The following is a 21,418-nucleotide window of genomic DNA, read 5'->3' as shown; positions in this document are numbered from 1 at the left end:
GGGCCACGAGGCAAACATGGCATCAGCACAATGGACAGCGCCAGGTGCCAGCCTATGAACAACACGTCTTCTGCCTTTTGATTTACAGAACAAACACTCAGCCACTGCTGGCATTGGAAAGCAATAAGTCAGTGCGGGAACTTGTACCTTGACCATCTTTATGCATCTGTGTCCACAGTACATACTGAAGGCATTTGGTTAGACTGCTCTCATAGAATAATGTGTAAACGTCACGTCGCCAGAGCGCATGAAGAGTCAGTCAAGTGATTGGATTGTCGACCTTTTGACAAATCGAAGACAGAGTGTTAGAGTAGGCAAACATATGGCCTCCACCCTTTCCGTCAATAGCGGGCTTCCCAGGGGTGCGTGCTTAGCCCCTTGCTCTGTACTCTATTCACACTACGACTGCTCTGCCTCTCTTCCTTCCAATTTCATTTTTAAATTTGCCGACGACGCCACAGTGCTCGGGCTCATCAACAACAACAATGAGGTGGAATACCGGGCTGAAGTGCAACATCTAGCCTCATGTGTCAGCAATATCCTGTTTTTGCACATCAAGAAGAGCAAGGAGATCATTGTGGTCTCCCGCAAAAGGAGACTCAATCACCCTCCACTCTATCGGGCAACAAGCTGGTAGAGAGGGCGTCACATTTCAAATTCTGAGGAGCGCCCGGATCCTAAAACAGCTAATGGTGAACTTCTACAACTGTGCCTTCAGCAGTGTTTCTTAGTGTGGTGCTCCAGCTGCACTAAGGCCCATCAGCAGACACTCCAGCGGGTTGTAAAAACAGTGGGGATAATCATCGGGGCGACTCTCCCCGAGATCAGTACCTTCTATGACACGCGCTGTGTGAAGAGAGTGCACCACATCCTGTGGGACCAGCATCATCCAGCCCATCACCTGTTCCACCTGCTGCCCTCAGGTAGAAGGTGCAGGTCCAGCGCCAGCAAATCCAGACCGGCTAACGGCCTGTACGCTTGCACAGTTAGGCTGCTTAATGACGCCCCTTTCCCCTCTCTCCCCTCCTTCCATGGACAGTAAACCATACCCCACTCTGAACTGGACTTTGCGTTATTCTGAACATATTCTCCATGTCTGATGATCTTTCTAATGCCTCTTTGCTGCTGCCAATGATATAATCTCTTCACCATGTTTACACAGTGGGTATTTATTAATGGGCTCTGCACCATTTATTTACTTGATTGATGCTGGCCACTTAACCACTATTACATGCAACACATCATTCCTTTTTCCCTGACAAAATCATTCTGTTGTTATGGATAGAGCAACCCCTTCCTACTGAATCCTTCGACGTGCCGAAGAAATAATCATTCACCCATGATCATTAAATTCTCAAACATCCATTAGAGTGTAACATTTGACCTTGAACCACTTGTGGAAATGTATAGAAAACATTAGGCTACATCATTTTGCACTCAAACTCCCACGCCTACAGCGAGAGCTTTTCGCATCACTCCAGGCAGGATGAGTGTCAGGTCCTGGAAGACGGCTCTCATCTGCATTGCCTGAAGGATGTTTTCTCGTTTTGACCCTTGTAGAGACGCCTGATTCTTTTTAGGTAACAGTAGCCCTTATCGGTTTCTATGTCGAGCCGCATTTAGAGTCGAGATCGCGGCGAGGTACAGAGAGAAAAATAAGAAACCGTATCTATTTTTGACAAGTATAGGCCTGGTGTCTGTCTCAAGTGTTCTGCAGGTCAAAGGGTTACAGGCGCTTTATTGATGGTGGACTGGCAAAAGCAGGCGAGTATTCTGAGGATGTGCAAGCAGTTTTTGTTTGAAATGAGGCCAAAACATGTAGATGTCAGAGTCACAAATCAGCCTCAGATGCCATTGAACTGTACTTGTGTTTTTCTTCCCCGAAGAAAGTTATGTGATATATTGTTAGTGATTCCCACTAAAATTAATGCAATTCAGTGTGAGTGGGTGTTTGGATTTGACATCTGGGACAAAGAGATGAAGCGGGGGGCCATAAACTTTGAGATGAATTTGACATAATTTGTTTGTTAATGGAACCACCCACCTCCTCTTTTTTTTTTACGGGATCGTTTGCGTTATAGGATCTCATATTTACTTCCATCTAAACCTGTGGAATACATCATCCTGCACAGGAACAAACACAATCTGATAGACCAAGTGATAGTCAGTTTGAGGACCGTGGTCCCAGCTTTGAATTACGTAATTAGGCTATTAAACAATATGTGGGCTCTACTTTGGATTGGATTGGATTATAACCCTTCATCACCCACTAGTGATGCACGGTCGGCTTCTTTTCTGACCCGCCCCAACCTGACCCGATGAAAATGAGTCTCAATTTGCCGACCCGAACCCACACACATTTTTAAAGGTCCATGCGGGGAAAAAAATGCGTCATTTTTTCCAGACACGGCCAATTCGAGAAGCCTCCGCGCGAATCCGGAAAAAATTCTGACCACGCAGGACCATATTTATGTATTTATTATTTTTTCCTGCGTATTTTCGTACGGGAAGCATAATGAGACCTTGAGCAGCTCTGCAACTGGCGTCACGTGACCGCGAGTTTGCTACGTCGCAGCTGAGGACACCTTTGAAATGGCTTATCAGGAAAAGAGGAGCAGATGCTATCATGAACCTTTACTTTTACCACGTCATGGGCAACTATTTCTGAGTTTGGAACTAAAGTGGAGCTGCCTTTACCTGACGCTGTACAAGAAACTGCTCTCCTCAAGTCAGTAGTTGTTTTTTAAACTGGGCCTTGCTTCTTGCATCACATGTGCCTGTTGCGCATGTGATTGAGCACTGCCGTTGTGCACGCATTTGGAGCAGAGAGCGGATCATACAGGAGCTATAGGCGACATGTAGACTCAGCACAAGGAGAATAACAATAACTAATCACCGCGGTCTTGTAATCCAACAATGTACGGGCTACTTATCCCTCAGCACATAGAGATGTTAGCTTTGAGGTGAAGAACGGGAACTTATAGGAAGAGTTTGTCTCCCATGGAGGGCCTTGACATGATGGTGGGGATTGGGGAAGGGAAGAAGACAGAGAGGTTGAGGACGTTACTGCGAGTGCTGCTGCAGCGAACACGGTTGTGTTCAGTAAGAGGTTCCAAAGCTCAGCTCAAACTAATAATAATAATAGTAATAATAATACATTTTATTTGTATAGCGCTTTCCAAGACACTCAGAGACGCTTCACAGAAAAACAATAATAAAATCACACATAGAAATTAGCATATTAAAAATAGAGGGCAGTTGCCGGACATTAAAAGCCTTTTTAAGAGGTGGGTTTTGAGTTCTTTCTTGAAGGTGGGGAGGTCAGAACAGGCCTGGAGCACTTGGGGCAGTGAGTTCCAGAGTGTGGGGGCGGCGATGGAGAAGGCTCTGTCTCCCCAGGTTCGGCGCTTGGTCTTACAGGGGAGGGACAGGAGGTTGGCGTTGGAGGAGTGGAGGGAGCGAGATGGAGTGTGATGGTGGAGGAGGTGGGTGAGGTATGGAGGGGCCAAATTATGCAGGGCTTTGAAAGTGATGAGGAGGACCTTGAACTGGATGCGTTGAGGGACGGGGAGCCAGTGGAGGTTCTGAAGGACAGGGGTGATGTGTTCACGGGAGCGAGTGTGCGTGAGGAGGCGGGCAGCGGAGCTCTGGATGTACTGGAGTGTATTGAGGGAAACTAGAAGAATTAAGACAATGTAGGTGCTGTTTAAATATATATATTAAAAAATGGATATGTTTCAGAAAAGAAATTAACAAACAAACTAAATGTGGCCTGCTTCAAATGAAACAGCCATAACCCACTTAAAAAGGTGCCTATTTTTGCAGGATTCCCACAGGCCTGGCAACCCTGGTGTTGCTGTGTGTGCTCTTGGTATAATTTACTGAAAACTTCCTTGTAAAAAATGTCTTTTGTCTTAGTCTTTTGACGAAAATGTAATGTTTAGTCTAGTTTTAGTCGCCTAAAATTGCAAGTAAATTTAGTCGACTAAATTTAAGACGAATTTAGTCGACTTTGCATTGATAATATTCATTATAATCATATTTAATCTTGTTCCTCTGCTTCATGTTTCTGCTCCACATGAACAAAGCTCAGAGCTGATCCTTTGGCAGAGAATTTACATGATATGAGGCTCTTTCAGACGGTCAATAGAAGTTTAGATGATTTTAGTCTCTCCCTTTCATTTTTATTTAGTCTGATTTTAGTGGACTAAAATATCTGGACATTTTAGTCATAGTTTTAGTCTCATGAAAAAAAAAAAATTTAGTTTTAGTCCAATTTTAGTCGTCAAAAATATCACTTTGACTAAAATTAAGACTAAATATTTTAGTCAACGAAATTTAACACTGATTGTGAGAGCTAGCATTGTCATAATATGTTTTGATTTATTTAAAGGCCCTATACCTGATTTTTTTTTACTGCAAACAATGAAAGAGGAAGCCACTAAATTGAAAAGTTAGTTGTGGTCCAAACTCATTCGTAACTTTCCTAATATATTTGTACTATTATCCAAATTCTTAACAGGGACATGTTTATCGGCACATTTCACAACTTGCAGGGTCACATTTCAGGGTCATTTTCACAAAAAAGCTAGAAAAATAGTCTGAAAGTTCATAAAATGTATACAAATGTTTTATTATTTGATACACACTGTACTCCACAAATGCTTGAGTTTATAATATGCTAAAGGAGGACAAAAATAAATGTCATTCCTTTCCTAGACGTAAAATCAGGTATAGCTCCTTTAAGCTAAGCTGCTGATGGGGCAACCATCCAACCTGGCAAGGAGCTGGCTGAAATCACGACTTCATTACAATATCAATCAAAATCTCTTTTTTGGCTAAATTCCCTGACAGGTTGACCCCCTTCCTGTCTGACCACTTTCAGCACTGTCTGCCTAATTGCCGGTGATGTCCGACACGGATTTCCAACAATGGCTTTTATGATGTGATAAACAAAACCCTTCAGGCATTCATTCGTGTTTTCCCTTGATACCAGCTCAAGGGTCAAGAATACAGCAAGTGCTACACGGGGCCAATCCGGTGAGCGCGCTGAGGCATCTTGTTTGATTATTTTGGCTTTTATCTCCCTCCGTACAGCTGCAGCGCCTTTGATAACGCGAGCTAGTGATGCCTTACGCAGCATTTTTAAGCGGGTAATTGTGCGGTACCACTGAGAGCTGATAAACACCAGTCGCACAGAACAGAGCGGAAGATTTATTGTGTGGGATGAGCCAATATGCCTTTTATTGTGATTCCTTTGGAGCATGTATGAGAATTCTGGGGCTATAATTCAAACAGCAAAAGCAAGAAAACGGCCGTGGATCAACTTGGCAAGTGAACAGCTCAGAGTATCTTATTTTTTCATAAGGGAGATGATGTTGCGCACGTTAATTGACGCGATAAGTTGTGTCCTACAAGCTACAGCTGTAATGAGGTGCTCGATCTTTGCAAAGTGACTTTCGGAGTTTGGTTGTTACGCTCTGCATAGCTTGAAGAGAACTTGCTGTTGTTGATGCGAGACTGAAACACACACACAAAATAACATGTACAATAAGAGATCTTGAATTTGAGTGCGGTCAAATAAGTTGACTGTGCGCAGAGAAATTGTAGGCTTTGACAATAGTTTGAGGTGGGTGTTCTTGCTTTTTGATTACTGGACTTGGCACAAATTTAAGTAGCATAGTCCAAAAGTGTTTTATAAATAACAATAACATATAAAAAGATGCAACAAAAACAAAGCCTTTTCAATCATTAAAACTATTTCTTACACTGAGCAAGCAGCTGCAAAAACACTGTGGTTCTCTTACTGGTTGTACCTTTCCGTGGGGTATGCAGCAGCAATTTCAGACTTTATTCATGTTAATTGGCAATAATTCAATTCATGCTTTAATAACTCATTGAACCTCTTAACGCCCGCCACAACCAAGTGCATTTTCTCCTGTTCAGCTTTACCCAAATGCATAAAGTCACCACAGCCTATAGACCATGTGGATTGTCTCATTTGAAAGCACATGCCTACAGAACTGATCGAAACAGATCTTTTTCCTTGCTTTGTTGCCGTGTTATCATCACTTTTTTTCCCATCGCTTTTTTGTTGGGTTTTTCTTCAGATTTTCGCCACATTTTCATCGCTTTTTGTCACTTTTTTATTGTGTATCTGTTGCCCTATTCTGACTTTTTTTGGTCACTTTTTCGTAGCTTTTTCACAGAGGCGTAGCTTGCCAAGGCAGGGAGGCAGCTGCATGGGGGCCCCGCTGGCTTGGGGGCCCCAGGCAGCTGCCTTGGCCCACAGATTTGACAGTAGCGACCAGAGAGAATAAAGTCACGCTTTAGTCGCCATTTTCATCCTCGTTTTCGTCTCATCGCGGTTTCTATTTTGACACTTTTTCTTTAGATTTGGGATTTGGGGGTAAAGATGTTAAGTTAGGTTTTTTTTTTTTTAATGCTACAACTTTTCTGACCCAAACTCATTGAATTCTATCCTAAACTGCACTCATAAGACATAAAAGTTTGGGAGCTCATGCTGTAACAACTGTGCTATACATGGAAGCAACGTAAACGGTGCATTTATGTGTAAAAAATCTAATCTTTGCCTTTCATCTCAGACTCCAGGTCGGCCATGATGGTAGTACACTAGTGGCACATTACAGGGCACTTACATTTTTGTGCATTTAGTATTTTTTCCGCGGCCCTAGTTTTAGACAAGCTTTACACACAGTTTTGGACACTTTTCAGACAGTTCTTGATGCAGGCCTGGTGGAACTTGGAAGATCAATTATATTGTGAGATGATACTTGTTGAGAATTGTTTGAGGGCCTCTGGGCAAGTCAGAGTAACCGATACCTAAAAATGCAACTAAAAGTGCTTATGAAGATACGGAAACCCTCTTCACAAAAGTCCCTGGGGCTTCATGAAGAAATCTCCCAACCATCAATCACACAGACACACTTAAGCATCTACACGGGCAATATGATGCGATTGCTTTGTCTTACGGGTGCAATGTCACCGGATGAGCTTTGCATCACCCCAGCTGGTTCGTCCATCCCAGAGAGCGTTCAACTGCAAACCCTTGATTTAGCATCCTTCAAGCCCACACAGGGAGCTCTTTATGAACGCATCTCTCTTAAAAACTCTTACAATTGCAGTGATATTTAAACAAGGGCATAACACCCCTTGGAGACGAGCACGAGAAGCCGCCCCGACAGTGTGAGTGTATTGTCAAAAGCACCCACTGATTACCCTTGCGCTTTAGTGCCTATAAAACCAAAGTCATGCGATTCTCCCTTTCTTCTGCCGCTTCATTTTCGCCGCTCACGTTGTCTGGAATAATCACATGCGCCGCGCAGCCACACAACAAATCACGGTTGTATACGTGATCAAATGGCGCTCATCACATCTGCGCTGATTGATTTCACACTAAATTGCGGCCCGGCATTTGCAATTTCATTAAGTCACACGCTGGCAGCCCCGGACGACTGTTTATGTGCGAGCAAGGCACGGAGAGGGGAGCGGCGCCAAAGTCACTCGGTAGAAAGTACTTAGGGAGAAAGATGAGGGCACACCAGTGATTTGTTTGTTTTACGGGCCATGAACGCGCCGTAACTCAGGACGACATGCGGGAAGATGGCGAGAGGGATAGAGGAAGTTGGAGAATCAAAATGGCCATTCGTGTTTATTAATGGAATAATACTTGGGATTTATGGAATGAGAGGCGACGATTGGAATGATTGAGCTCTGTGTCTTGTCGTTTTATAGTTTAGTTGTCAGACTGAGGGCTTTGTCGACTGTGCATGACATGAGAAAAAGGAATTACAGTACGCAGTGAGGCCTGTAAGATTATCTAAAAGGTAACAATTGTGTCCAAATCTCATGAAATGTTATTATCTCTCTAAAAGATAAAAAATGATCCCAGTGAAATCATTTTTGTAATGAAGATTGATGGTTCTGCATTCGAGCCACACAGACCTTGTCCCTGATGATCGGTGAAGGTCTGTGTGGTGGTTTACTGCTATTCATGTGTGGCCAGGCTGCCCATGGCGCTGCTGTGACAGCTCTCATAAAAGGAATATTGTGATTTGTCCAATTACTGTTTCCCCTAATTCATTTGAAAAATACTTGAATTGTAAGGATCAATCTGTTTTAACAATTTTATCATGCTTCCCTATTGGACATTTATACATCCTTGTTGGTATATATTCAGTTAATCACTACAGTGTAATACTAAGTGCATGTGGCCATACAAGATATTAATCTCCCTTATTCATCGTATCTTATTCAGTAATTGCTTTATGAAAGCGTACAGCAGCTGTCTATAGACCCTTTAACTGCTGACATCATCAGTGACATCATCTGGAGGCAGGAAGTGATCAAGAGAAATAAGATTAAACTAAAACTAGCGATTATAAGTGTAAAACTACAACTAAACAATGTGGTCTTGTTGTGGCTTAAGGTGCGAGACCAAGAGGAGTGACATTTGAGACGATAGAATAAGGTTTATTTGATATTTCCAAAAACAGTTAAACATTTGTTTATCGTTACCATGAAAACAGCTCCAATGGAAATAGATAGGAATCTAACTTCCTGCCTCCAGCTAAGCCCGGAATGTTTCCAAACAATTAAAGGGTCTATACTGGTTGTGGAATAGAAACTGCATTTGATTTTTTTGTTCCTTTTTCTGCCCGTATACTATTGTACATTGTACATAATTGTTTGTATCCTGTTGTGAATAGCTTCTGCATATTGTACATATTCTTTATGTATATTTTGCTATTTCCGCAGATGTCTTCTGACGGAGGAAATTAGCACTTTGTATTTCAAATAACATATCAATGCACTTGTGGTTGTATATCCTGGACAGGGTCATATTTCATTTCATTTCATTTCATTTCATTTCATTTCATTTCATTTCATTTTATTTTATTTTATTTTATTTTATTTTATTTTATTTTATTTTATTTTATTTTATTTTATTTTATTTTATTTTATTTTATTTTATTTTATTTTATTTTATTTTATTTTATTTTATTTGTCTTTATTTGTCTTTATTTGTCTTTATTTTATTTGTCTTTATTTTATTTTATTTGTCTTTATTTTATTTTATTTGTCTTTATTTGTCTTGATTTTATTTTATTTTATTTTATTTGTCTTTATTTGTCTTTATTTGTCTTTATTTTATTTTATTTTATTTTATTTTATTTGTCTTTATTTGTCTTTATTTGTCTTTATTTGTCTTTATTTTATTTTATTTGTCTTTATTTTATTTTATTTTATTTGTCTTTATTTGTCTTTATTTTATTTTATTTGTCTTTATTTTATTTGTCTTTATTTGTCTTTTATTTTATTTTATTTTATTTGTCTTTTATTTGTCTTTTTTTTTTCTTTTTTTTCTTTTTTTTCTCTTTTGCTCTCATTTCCATTTGTTCTGTTTTGATCTTTCCTTAAGGAATTGCCTTCAGTGTATCTGTTTTTGAGTATCATTTGATGATTCAACAGATATGATGCCCATCTTAAGAGGGATTGGGGAAAAGAGATGGGAAAAAAAAAAAAGTGCTATGCCTGTATACTACACTGGAAAAAAATGTAAATTGCAATAATGGCATCGCACCAATAAAAAGTTGATAAAAAAAAAAAAAATGAAAGCGTACAGCATCAGTACAAAATAAAATATTGAACCAATTAGATTCAGATTCGTTTCCATTTCAGAGTTGCCCAATTTGCTCTTACCTGTTAAATATTGCTACTGTATGTTTCTATATGCACACCGGTGGGACCAGTTTTGTTGTTTGTGCGTCTGGTTTTATTCCACATAAAAACAAATTCCCACCCGAACATACAAAGACCGACAACTACAACCAGATATTTATGGGCCAACCGTGTGTTCACCTTCCCCGTATACAAAGAGTGAATGTCTAAACTTGTGTGGCTGAATCCGCAATTAAATCCAAGTGTTGCACCCATAACGGGCCCTGACAAGAGTTGGACGGGCCGCCAGATTTCTAGTCCGCGGCCATTTGATGTTTCATTTTGAAGAAATATTGCCGTGCTTTCAAGTAATCATGGTTCGCGCCTCCAATACATTTGGAGCACCGTCCAAGTGGCTTTGACAGATGCGCTGGGGCGTCCACTGAGAGCGGCTCCGGTGTGGGAGGCGGACCTGGGGCACCTTGGCCAGTGGCAGACAGAGACACAGTACTCTAATTAAGACGTGAAAGAGAGAAGGGTAGGGGGGTGGAAAGGGAAGGGGGGGGGGTGGGGGGGCTGACTGGCAGCGTCCCAGCCAAATGCAGGCCACTATGAGGCCAATGTAGCCAATCTATCTGAGGATGTCTCTCCGAAACACAATCTCAAGCCCAGACAAAATATTGCCGCTTCAGTCCCTGGTCCACCTCATTATAGTGAGGGTAATGGAGAATGTTAATGATCTGTTAACTCACCTTAATTGATATTAGATGGGCAGAAGGCAAAACAAAGTATTAGTGCAACCCAGATTGGAAAAGTTAGACGCCGCAATAGCAAGCAATAGATAGGATGGCAAAACTCAGCGGAAGAAAAAGGCCAATTTTGGATTCGATGGCCACGACACTTTGTAGCTAATCTTTGGGGACATATTGTTTTAGTCGGAACTGTAGTGTTATTCAGTCATGGGCCGCTCATACTGAGAGGGAAATGGAGTGGTCAGAGTTAGAAGTAGATAAAAAAAACACCCCAGACTATTGGCAACAGAAGTGTGGAATTGTGATTTTGATCGTCTTTAAAAGCAACAGAAGTGACGATCCATCCAGCTGAATGTGCATCTCTCAACACAAAAGAGGAATTGATCGATTTCTCAAAAGAAACATCCTCGAGCCCGGATTTAGTTTTACCCAACATCTTTGTTTGGATGCCTCTTATTAGTCTTTGTGATCCGTACTGGCTTGTCGATGGCGCTGTCTGTGTTTACCATTGGGGTCTGTCTCTTTCCCCGTCTGCCTTGTTTTGGTGGATCTTAATTGGAGCACTATGTCTCTGTCGGAGTTTCATTTCATGTTTTTTGTGAAACTGGTGGCTCAAACTTTGTTCCTTGTTTTGTCTCTATATAGTACAAAGACTTTAAAAAAAGATCCCACTCAAGGGATAGACAGATTGGCTTAGCGTCGTGCTCTCCAAATTGAAGAAGACTTACAAAAATGTACTTTCATTTCGACAATGTCTCTCTTCTGCCTACCCCAACAATCATGCTTTCATTGACCATAAATGATGTCGCTTGGTATTGCAGACGTAGCAGTGGCTGAATTCTTGTAAAAATCAATATTAAAATCCCATCTTTACCCCACACAGATCGGACAGTTTCGTTGTAGTAAGAATAGCAGAGACGGATTAAGGAAACCCATCGCATATTTTACTTTGAGTGACGGTAAACAACGGAAGAAGGGCTGATGAGGTCTACCTTTGACAGCCAGTTGATATCAAGAGGTTTCTGAATTTGGAGGTGTTTTTGGTAGAGAAGAATCAACGTGACAGCAACAGCAGAGTTGAACCCAGTCAGAAAGGAAGGCAGGACATGCAGTTGGCAGGTGAAACATCTAAAGGTAAAGATTTTAACATCTATGACCCAAGTGTCTGACAAAATGAACCCTAAAAGTGATACTGAGAAGGCAGGACATGTTAGATAATATTATACTTTTAGCTTAGAACTCTGTAGGCTATACAACTTTAGTAGTTAACCTACTGTAGTGAGGGGGGGTTTGGTGTCCCTGCATTTAGCCAATTGATTGAAGGGGGTGCGCTATAAAAAGGGCCTTTTCCGCATCACCTGCTCTCTCACCTCTCTGACGTCACACCTGCTGTGGGGCCAATGGGCGAGGGACGCGCTTCTCTATGGTCCTCATGGCGGGGAGCTGCTGTAATACCACCCCATGATAGCCAGGGGCGACTCCAAAAGACACTTGGTAGACAGGATTCTAATGGGACTTCAGACCTCTCTAGAATGACTTAAAAGCCTGGCAGCAAATAGAGTTTTATTTTTTCTAAAAATCAGTATGTGACAACGCTTGGGTAGGTGAAATCATTTTAACCACGCTGGCTTTGTGGTGGAAGCCTTTTCAGTGCATTGACTGGGGGAGACTAGGCAGCCATTTAAGTTTCACAGATGACTCGGGACCATTATTATGAATGGGACTGAATAGGTAATCATCTATCTCTAATTATCATATCTATGTGCGGGACTCCGCTTGGCTAGCGGCTGGTCTGGGGTTGTCTAGTTGTTTGTCGCGTCAGTGCTGATGCCGGTCCGAGTGGTGCCGTATAACAGGGCGTGGTCCAAGGTCTGGGGACTGCGGGCTCGTAGGGTGTCACGCTTCAGGAATTCGCTACCTTGTAGGATCGTTGTTTGTTTTTGTTGTCTGTAAAATATATTTGTTTGTACTTATTTTGAAAATGTCTCCTACTCTGTATGCTATGGACTTTTTAAATCAAAAACTCAACAAAATCTGAAATGAACTTTTAAAAAAACAAACTTCTTTTGTAAATCATTTGCCTCTGCCCGGTCCTTTTAACGTACCTGTGTGCCTTGAGTTAGAATATACTGGGTGGCATTGTGGCAACCTTATTTAATTCAACAAACAAATAAATATCACCTACACTCTGCTACAATACCATGGAATATAAATACTCACATCACGCAATCTTTGCTTGACACGAGGTTGCGACCCTCCCACAGTGACAGCTCACGGAGACGGCAGACAAAGCGTGCACACTGGACCCCTCACTTAACACAACCAGGTTTTAGGCTGAATATACAACAGTCACCAAACTCTCAGGAGGTGCATCTGGAGAAAGCATAATTATCATCAGTGACTGGCTTTACTCACACAGATTCAGCAAGTGGAGCACATATTTGGCTCATTGCAGCCAGCCCAAACAGCGACAGCCCTGGGACTTTGGTTCAGCTGTGCAGGGGTGATGTCAGAGGTGAGAGGTCGGGCCATGTAGCAAAACCTCCTTCTTATAATGCACCATCGCAGCTCATCAGCCGCTCAGTGCGGGGCCAAGGTCTGTCCTGCTACACCGACTGCCAGAATACTCCCTCTTTTCTCAGAGAGGTCATTTGTAGCCTGGACACCTTTAGAGACCTAACACACACAGATTATCAGTGAACTAAACTGATAAACAGCAAGCGTGATGATAGCAGCGAGATGAGCAGAGCGCTGTAGTCCAGCTGTGTTAGCCAGGGACAGCTCTAGTGCAGCGCCCACCTGTTAAGTCTGCATCAACGCGAGGCATCATTTTTTATTTCATGATCTTGTGTCATGTGCATGCTCTCTTTCAGCTCCTCTGTTCTGCGATCCAGCAAACAGGACCCAGGTGGACTGAACACAGTCAGTGGGCATAGATTTTCACACACATTAGGTGGCGGTTGGTCTGCTGTGGAGCTGAGCAAACAAGCATGTAGTGGAATACCCAAGTATAGTTTACAAGCCAAGGCCATCTGTAGCTGGGGAACTTCGCCAAGTTCATTCCCCAACATCGTTCTGTTTTAGCACAAAAAATTCCTTTTACAACTCTTTAAAAAACATGACTATTTTTTTACTTTATTCCAACAGAAACAAGTCATGATGCCCTCTGGTAACAGTTGTATTTTGTCTGCCCAGAAATTTGCACTGAACAAAATAACATTTCTGTAAGTTATATAAATATAAACATTTTCACATCTGAAAATCTATATCAAAGTCCTGAACCAGACAAGTTTTTTACCATTTTGGTTTGTGCTGCAAACTTTTGCATTTGGACCCCAGAGCAGACTCAACTGTCGGCATGGCAACAGGAGCGGGCCTCATCAACGTGAATCATGTGGAGACGGCTTACTTATTTTCAGAGCAAATTGATCAGTTATATCTAAGCGATCAGTGGGACAGATATTGTAAATTAGCTTTGACTATAAATGCTGCAGTGTTTATGTCAAATATACTGTATATGACATAAATAAACAATAATATTATTGCTATTACAGCAATATCACGACTTTAAAAGAGAAAGTTTTGAAATCGAAATTTCACCCGAGAACTGCCTCATATGCGGCGCAATATCTGAGTTTACAGTAGTTTAACCATCCCTGCGTTATGTAGTTTGTGTCCTTGAACATCTCTAGTGTTTATGTAGTGCGATGCAGATCACATAATAGCGCTTCGATTTGGTGGATGCTTCCCTTACAGGTTTGTGTTTGCTGAGCTGTTTTTTATAGAATAAACCTGTCTGACCCTTAAGCCACTATGGGAATGACCCATGGTTCTGTTGCGCTGTGGGACGAGAACATGCTACAGCTGCAATGGAGACAAGGGGAAACCAGGGCTATTTGTTTTACTGGGTAATTTGTCATATTGCTTTTTATAGCCACACTAGAGGGCGCTGTACGCTGGTACTGATATATAATATGTGTATTTGTATTCCTTCTTCTAATAATAATTTCCTCATTTGGACTGAAGACATGAGGTCAGCTACATTTGAATTATTTTCATGCTTTTTCCCAAACTTTACTGTTTGGGTTATTTCTGTAGTGAGAGCTTTCCTTTAGTGCCTTAAACAAAAGACACTGATCTGAAAGCCACAGATGTTAGCTTTGATTTGAGCCATTTTAGAGCTAACATGCTAAAGCCATTTTTAGCTAGCTTACGTTGTTCGTAAAGTGGAGACTCTGGGTTTATTTGTCACAAAAACTGAGGGGTTATTTGTCACATGCGGAATTAATTTCTTTTGCGTTTAATATTTATTCATGATTACTTTATTTTAGCGTTAGCTTTTATTCACCGTATTCCCCCCGCCCACTTTTGCCACTTTTTGCTTTGTCTCGGCACTTCCGTTGTCCCGACACTTCCGGTAGAGCGCGAAGCCCGTTCATTTAAACGGGGAACGAGGGAAAATATTCTCAGCTCAAATCTGCTGTTTAGTCGATTCATTTGTGTAAAATGGCCAATGTTCACTTGCACCAACATGTCAACACTGCACCGTTTCAAATTGCAAATGTTACACCTCATGGAGCATTTTGCAAAAAAGTCAACAGTTAGTTCAGTAAGGAGAAGAAGAACTTTATTTGTTTAGCACCTTTCACAGACATAGTCACAAAGTGCTTTATATGAGACATTTGAACACCATGCTTGCTTCAGTTTCCCCTGGGGGAGACTAACGCCTGCCACCTCTGACCACCACCATACATTCACGCACATACATCATTCATCCCGGCCTATTGTACATGTTTTTAGTTGTAGGGGAAACCGGAGTGCCCGGAGGAAACCTGCACAGACACGGGGAGAACATGCAAACTCCACACAGAAAGGCCCCGTCCAGGTGGGAATCGAACCTATTGCGACTGTTTAAAAACACATTTTGTCCCTCAAAAAGCAAAACAGTTACAAAGGTTTATCAAATTTCAAGTCAACATCAAAAACTCCGTTAAAAACAATAAAGACAATCAACCCCACGCCTTGTGACAACTTGCCCCACACACGGGGCACATTGTCACAGTTGATTTGGTGTGTGTGTTTTACGGTTAATAACTATTTATCTCAGTATGATAGAAAAACGAAAGCGAGGTCTCCTTTAAGTGGAGGGTTCAAGCTTTTTCATTTAATGCAGCTCTGACTCTGATTTTCTGTTGATAAGCAGCAAACTCTAGGGAAAAAAAGTATGACATTTATATTGATTTCACCTCCCTACCTCACTGTACTACCGTTTTACAACTCATCATAAAATGTTATGTAATTCACTAGGGTAAGACGCTTTCCAAACAAGAAATGCTCAGTTCTCTCAGCAAATGCCCAGTCAGATAAAGCTGTTGCTAATATGCTAGCTTTTTGTGCTAAACATTTTAGGTCAACCTTCATTTTCTCCCATATATGACCACAGATAGCTATTTGTTTTTTCACAATTGACCATTTATTTCTGCTTTTTGGTGTATTGTATGTGTGCATTCTCCCTCATCCAATCCAAAGCCACACTTCTCACTTTATCCTGGGCGTACTGCTCCTGGACGTTCCCCGCCGAAGAGGTGAACTTGGGGCCACCTCTTCCTGCAGATTGGTTTAGTTACAGATCCTATGGAAAGACAAGGAGGATTTTTGCCTTTGATGACGTCCAGTGTTCAGTTGTTAATTTCTGACTTGCAGCTTCAACTCCAGTCATTGTGTTTGAATGTGAAAAGCTCAGGAGAAACTTTATTATGGCCGTAATGGATGGGGAGTGCGTTCTTGCTCCCCTAACTGATTTTCTGGACCATTGCTGCTGCCAAAGTTTAGCTCCGCTTTGTGCCCCAAAAGCAGCAGGCCCATTACCCAGCCATTGTCTCAGCTCAAATGCAAAGACGCTGTGTACTATTGTAAACCATGCATCTCTCGGATTAGTACTGTTTTCTGATTACAATGCAGGGAAAAAATGCACTTGAGGATCATGAGGAAATTTACATTACTCAGCTTTTTGTATCACTTGGATTTTCGTATGTAAATACTTGCAAAGTGTCTTGCTGTTTTCTATTTGACTTTAGTCACAAAAGCCTCTTGTCACTGAGCCGTGACAACAGACTTGCAGACCCGGGGATTCCAAAGGAAAAGAGAACTGTTCAGACAAATGTGGCAGAAGTTCACTCAACTCCAGCAAGTACACTCACAGAAATATTTAACCCTAACTCTTAAGATTTATGTAATTTTTTTACATGACAAATTCCCATTCACTTTTTTTAGATAATTGTAATACAAACCTACCAAATAAACCTTATTTGATTTATATTCATTAGTGTAATAATGCCTATTTATTTGAAATGCATAATCCTCAGGTTTATGTGTTTTGTATTAATAAAGTATAATTACTCTAAATTAATTATAAGGAGAGTAATTATTTAAAATACATAAAGTATATTGTTTGAATTACATGTTATTTATGTAATAAACCAAATTAATCAAAATGCATCACATTTATGTAATTTTTTTCCATTCAGTACGATCTTAATGATGCATAAGAATCAGATCAGACCACATTGTTAATTCAACATATTTATTAACATGCCAGTGCAAAAATTCCATAACTGTGAATACTGCACTATCAGGCTCCGTATGTATCCGTTTTATATCCTAGAGCTCTGCCGCAAAGTGGCTAAAATTAACGAACACGGTGGCACCTTGTTCAAAACTACAACAGTGTGTAATATTAATGTTAGCCGTTTGTATCTTGAATAACAAAGTTAAAGGAATAGGCCACCGTTTTTACATACTGAGATATGTTCTTACCTGAGCTTTGACGAGTTTAGGACCTGTCTGATCTTCCCCCGTGCCTTCAGTCACGTAAACACAGCGCAGACGGTGTTAGCATTTAGCCTCTCCCTCTCTCCTCTATAGCTCCAAAACAGGTCAAGATAGAAGCTACCAAGCTCTTCCACGTTTTCCCTATTTAAATATGGTTATGTGAAGTGTTACGCTATAAAGTATAATTACACAAAACTAGTAGTAGTAGTTCGGCATCCACAGTAGTAAAGTGAAGATATTAGTGCGCGGATATCAAACTACTCCTGGTATTATTACGCTTTAGCGGATTTTCTGGTATACCTCAAACGTACTCTTCAGGCTTTTTGGATAGCTCAAGTTGAGTGCGTAGATCAGTCCATAAAGCATCACACAAGCATGGCTGACACTCTGTAGGTTATGGTTAACGTGGAAGAGCTTGGTAGCTTCTATCTTAACCTGGTTTGGAGCTGTAGTGGAGAGAGGGAGAGGCTAAATGCTAACGCCGTCTGTGCTGGGTTTACGTGATTGAAGACACGGGTGAAAATCAAGACAGTTTCTAAAGAACTTGTCAAAACAAGGTAAGAACAAATCTCAGTATGTAAAAACGGTGGCCTATTCCTTTAAGATCAAGCTGCTAGTCAAAACATATCTTTACAATCCTAACTTAGCACCTTGGTTCTTCATTAATTAGGTTAGAGAACCAAAATCATAACAGGAACATTTTTCTTTATGACCTAACTGTAAAGTTACATTAGCTAGACTTTGGAGAATTGGAGCACACAAAAGTACATTTGTTGATCCATGAAGAATTTTAAACAACGTGCGGACGTACACACAGTTCAATCCAAAAGAAGGCACTTTTTGGACAGGATTTGAATTTAAAAGCTTGGACACCAAAAGGAAAACAAAACAAAACAGGCATTTCCCTGAAGCCCTTAAACACAAGATTAAAAAAAAAAACTCGGGCAATAATGCACTTACACAGCCCATACCTGTCAAATCACTGGAGCAATTTGAGTTTCAGTGCCTGTACTTTTGGTGAAAGCTTGCTTGAGTTAAGGTCCATCAGGATTTTCTGGTATACCTCAAATGTTCTCTTCAGGCTTTTTGGATAGCTCAAGTTGAGTGCGTAGATCAGTCCATAAAGCATCACACAAGCATGGCTGACACTCTGTAGATTATGGAGAACTTTCACACCTTCCAGCACAACACCGACATCAGCAAAGCGTCCACCTGGAACATCAGGACCATGATCTTCTGCTTGGACTGTGTAGATGCCCATGGTCTTCTCTCCAATGTCTGCCTCAGCCTCTCTGGATTCAATGTCCTGGAATACAAAGAGAACAGAATGATGGGCTGTGTGACCCTTACCATAACCACCAAAATTTAAGCAGCCCATGCCTAATAGTTCATTTCTGAAATACCTTGATTACCTTTGTTGACATGGTTTCAGTACACCTGTGCCAGTTTCAAAGACCAGGCAGCAAGCAGTAAAGGTCCACATTGTTAGGTCCTGCTAACAATGTGAACAACAGTAAAAGAAATACACAGCACCAAAACTTAACTCGACTTCAGAGAAAAGGACGGCACTTTGATACGAATTAAGTTTTGGTTCTGTAAATTGTTCTCATGAATAAAATCTATATGCTGGGTTGTAGGTGACATCACAGCGTTCTGAAGGCCTATAATATTAAACGGAGGCAAAATTATTTTATTTTTGAGGATTTTTTTTGTCTAGTACATAGACATCATGGACCCAGGGACTAATAATAATGATTATTGTAATTCATACATTTACTTTTTTAGATACCACTTGTGAAAGTGGTATGCACTGACCCCACTGGGTCCTGTGACATCACATTTTATAACCTGAAACCCAGAAATTGCTTTTCTTTACTGTTGTTCACATTGTTAGCAGGAAAATTGAATGAAACCATCCCACCTTCCTGGTTTTGAAACTGGCACAGGTGTACGGAAACCATGGTAACAAAGGTAATCAAGGTATTTCAGAAACGTTCTATTTGAAGAGATTTAAGGCACAGTATGTATATGCGTTCATGAGAATGAGATGGATGCGAGTTCATGGTAACAATGATCTAGTTAAGCCCTTTTATCACCTACTAAAAGCCTGCAAAAAAATAAAAAGTCATTAAGGATGCATTTTGTGTTTTTAACATGATAATATACAGCCTATTCTCAAATTGTGCACAATTAAAAATCTGACAATTGACCTTTGGCTAAGCCATGCCCCAAGCTACTGTTGCTATGTCAAATAGATAAACGTCTGGGCGCTGATATCAACGTGGCTTATTCAGATGAACAACTGCAGCAATAAAACAGTCCATTCATAATATTGTGAATCCAAGTTATTATTTATTTTTCTAAGGAACTAATATGTACAACAGTTGTTCAGCTGTTGTGAGATGTTGATTGTGGACTCCAAGTTCACACCGGGATAAACTGCATTATGGTCGGCTGTTTTATATCCTAGAGCTCTGCTGCAAAGTGACTAAAATTAACGAACACGGTGGCAGTGGTCACCTTCAAAACTACTAGAACACGGTAAAATTAATGTTAGGCGTTTGTATCTTGAATAACAAAGTTAAGATCAAGCTGCTAGTCAAAACTTATCTTTACAATCCTAACTTATGTGCTAGCACCTTGGTTCTTCATTAATTAGGTTAGAGAACCAAAATCATAACCTTAACAGGAACAGTTTTGCTTTAAAGTTTTACTGTGAAGTTATATTAGTTAGACAATTGGAGCACACAAAAGTAAGTTTGTTGATCCTTGAAGAATTTTAAACGACTGTGCAGACGTACACACAGTTCAATCCAAAGAAGACACTTTTTGGACAGGATTTGACATTCTGGGAAGGGGAAATAAACACCCTCTACCACCGCCAAAGGTAAATTGTTTGTAGTAGTCTTGTTCTCACGTGTTTATGGGCTGATCCTTCACTGACGGTAAGGTTCTGTTGTTCTTTAAGACGGAGGGATTTCCGGGCAGAGTGCAGAAACTGCTCTTTTACCAATAAAGCCTTTGACCTGCAAAAAAACATAAAATTACAAAAAAAAATTACAAAACGCCAACTAAAAACTCAGATGTATAAAAATACATAACCAGGAATCCTCCACTAATTTTATTCAGAGATCAGTGATGTAAATACATACCCAGTAGCTGTAAGAGCCTAATAAACGTTTGATACAGGAAAATGGATTGAAAAAAAACCTCACCAACCCCTTTCCCCTCTTTTCTACCCTCCAGCTGCTCTACTCACCTCTCTCGTGATTGATTTTGAAAAATGTTTTTTGAAAAATCAGTGAAAATCGTCTAAAATGCCTGGCAATATGGGGATGGCTGTTCTGAAAATGGCTGGCAGTGAATGAGTTAAAGGAGTCTTGTGATGTTATCAACAAGGGAGGTGCTGGACAGCACTGAGAAGTTGAAATGATTGAACTTTTCAGCACCTTTAAAAAAGTGAGCTGTTGAACTACAAAAGGACAGTAGGAGTACGAGGAGGGTTAGAAGGACATTCTCTCTCCCTTTACCCCTCATTTGTCAGAAACGACCCCTTCTATACTAAATAGATACTGCCCCAACAGCAAAAATAATCGATGCTTTCAAATACACTGCTTTAGGGCTTACCTCTTGACATGCGTCTTTGGCTTTACTGACTGCCTCAGATCCTCAGCTACCTTTTGACAGAGAAAAACAATTATCCCGTTATTTCTATCAATGGACAACAGTGGCAATTGCTCATCAACTACAAGGGATGCTGAACATGCCTTTTAAATTTAGTAAAAAAAATAAAAATAAAAAAAGACAAGCGAGAGATTAGTTTACCCCGTCTGTCTTTCTTTCTTATAGTAAACAACACTGATCAGTCTTGTATTGGCTGCAGTTCCAATTAACATGTCCACATACTTGCCATATCTTCAAAGACGACAAGAAGGCCTCTTTCTCATTGATGTTCTCAAGGCGCTGGAGTTCGTAAGCTGACAGTCCACTACATGCATCCTATTGACACCCCCCACAAACAAACACAGAACAAACGTAGAAGTAAAAACTGCTGGTTGAAAAGAACTATGAAGTGTCCTCACCTTGTTGTTTGGACGAAAACTGTCATCCTTGGAATAGTGGAGGCATTTAGATGCCAGGACCCGGCCCACTTT

At 40.8% G+C, this 21,418-nt stretch overlaps 1 long non-coding RNA gene across 1 annotated transcript in view; it reads right to left on the bottom strand.

The window, feature by feature from the left end:
* Positions 1 to 8,306: 8,306 nt before the first annotated feature.
* The window catches only part of LOC306983004, a 229,416-nt gene continuing 216,304 nt past the window's right edge, over positions 8,307 to 21,418 (bottom strand). Inside the window, exon 3 of the long non-coding RNA XR_013794249.1 lies at positions 8,307 to 8,624. This is a non-coding gene — a long non-coding RNA (uncharacterized lncRNA). The remainder of the gene's footprint in view (positions 8,625 to 21,418) is intronic.

The sequence above is a fragment of the Gobius niger genome (genome assembly GCF_951799975.1).
Source record: "Gobius niger genome assembly, chromosome: 2".
NCBI lineage: Eukaryota > Metazoa > Chordata > Actinopteri > Gobiiformes > Gobiidae > Gobius > Gobius niger.
This window is presented reverse-complemented; position numbering and strand designations above follow the sequence as displayed.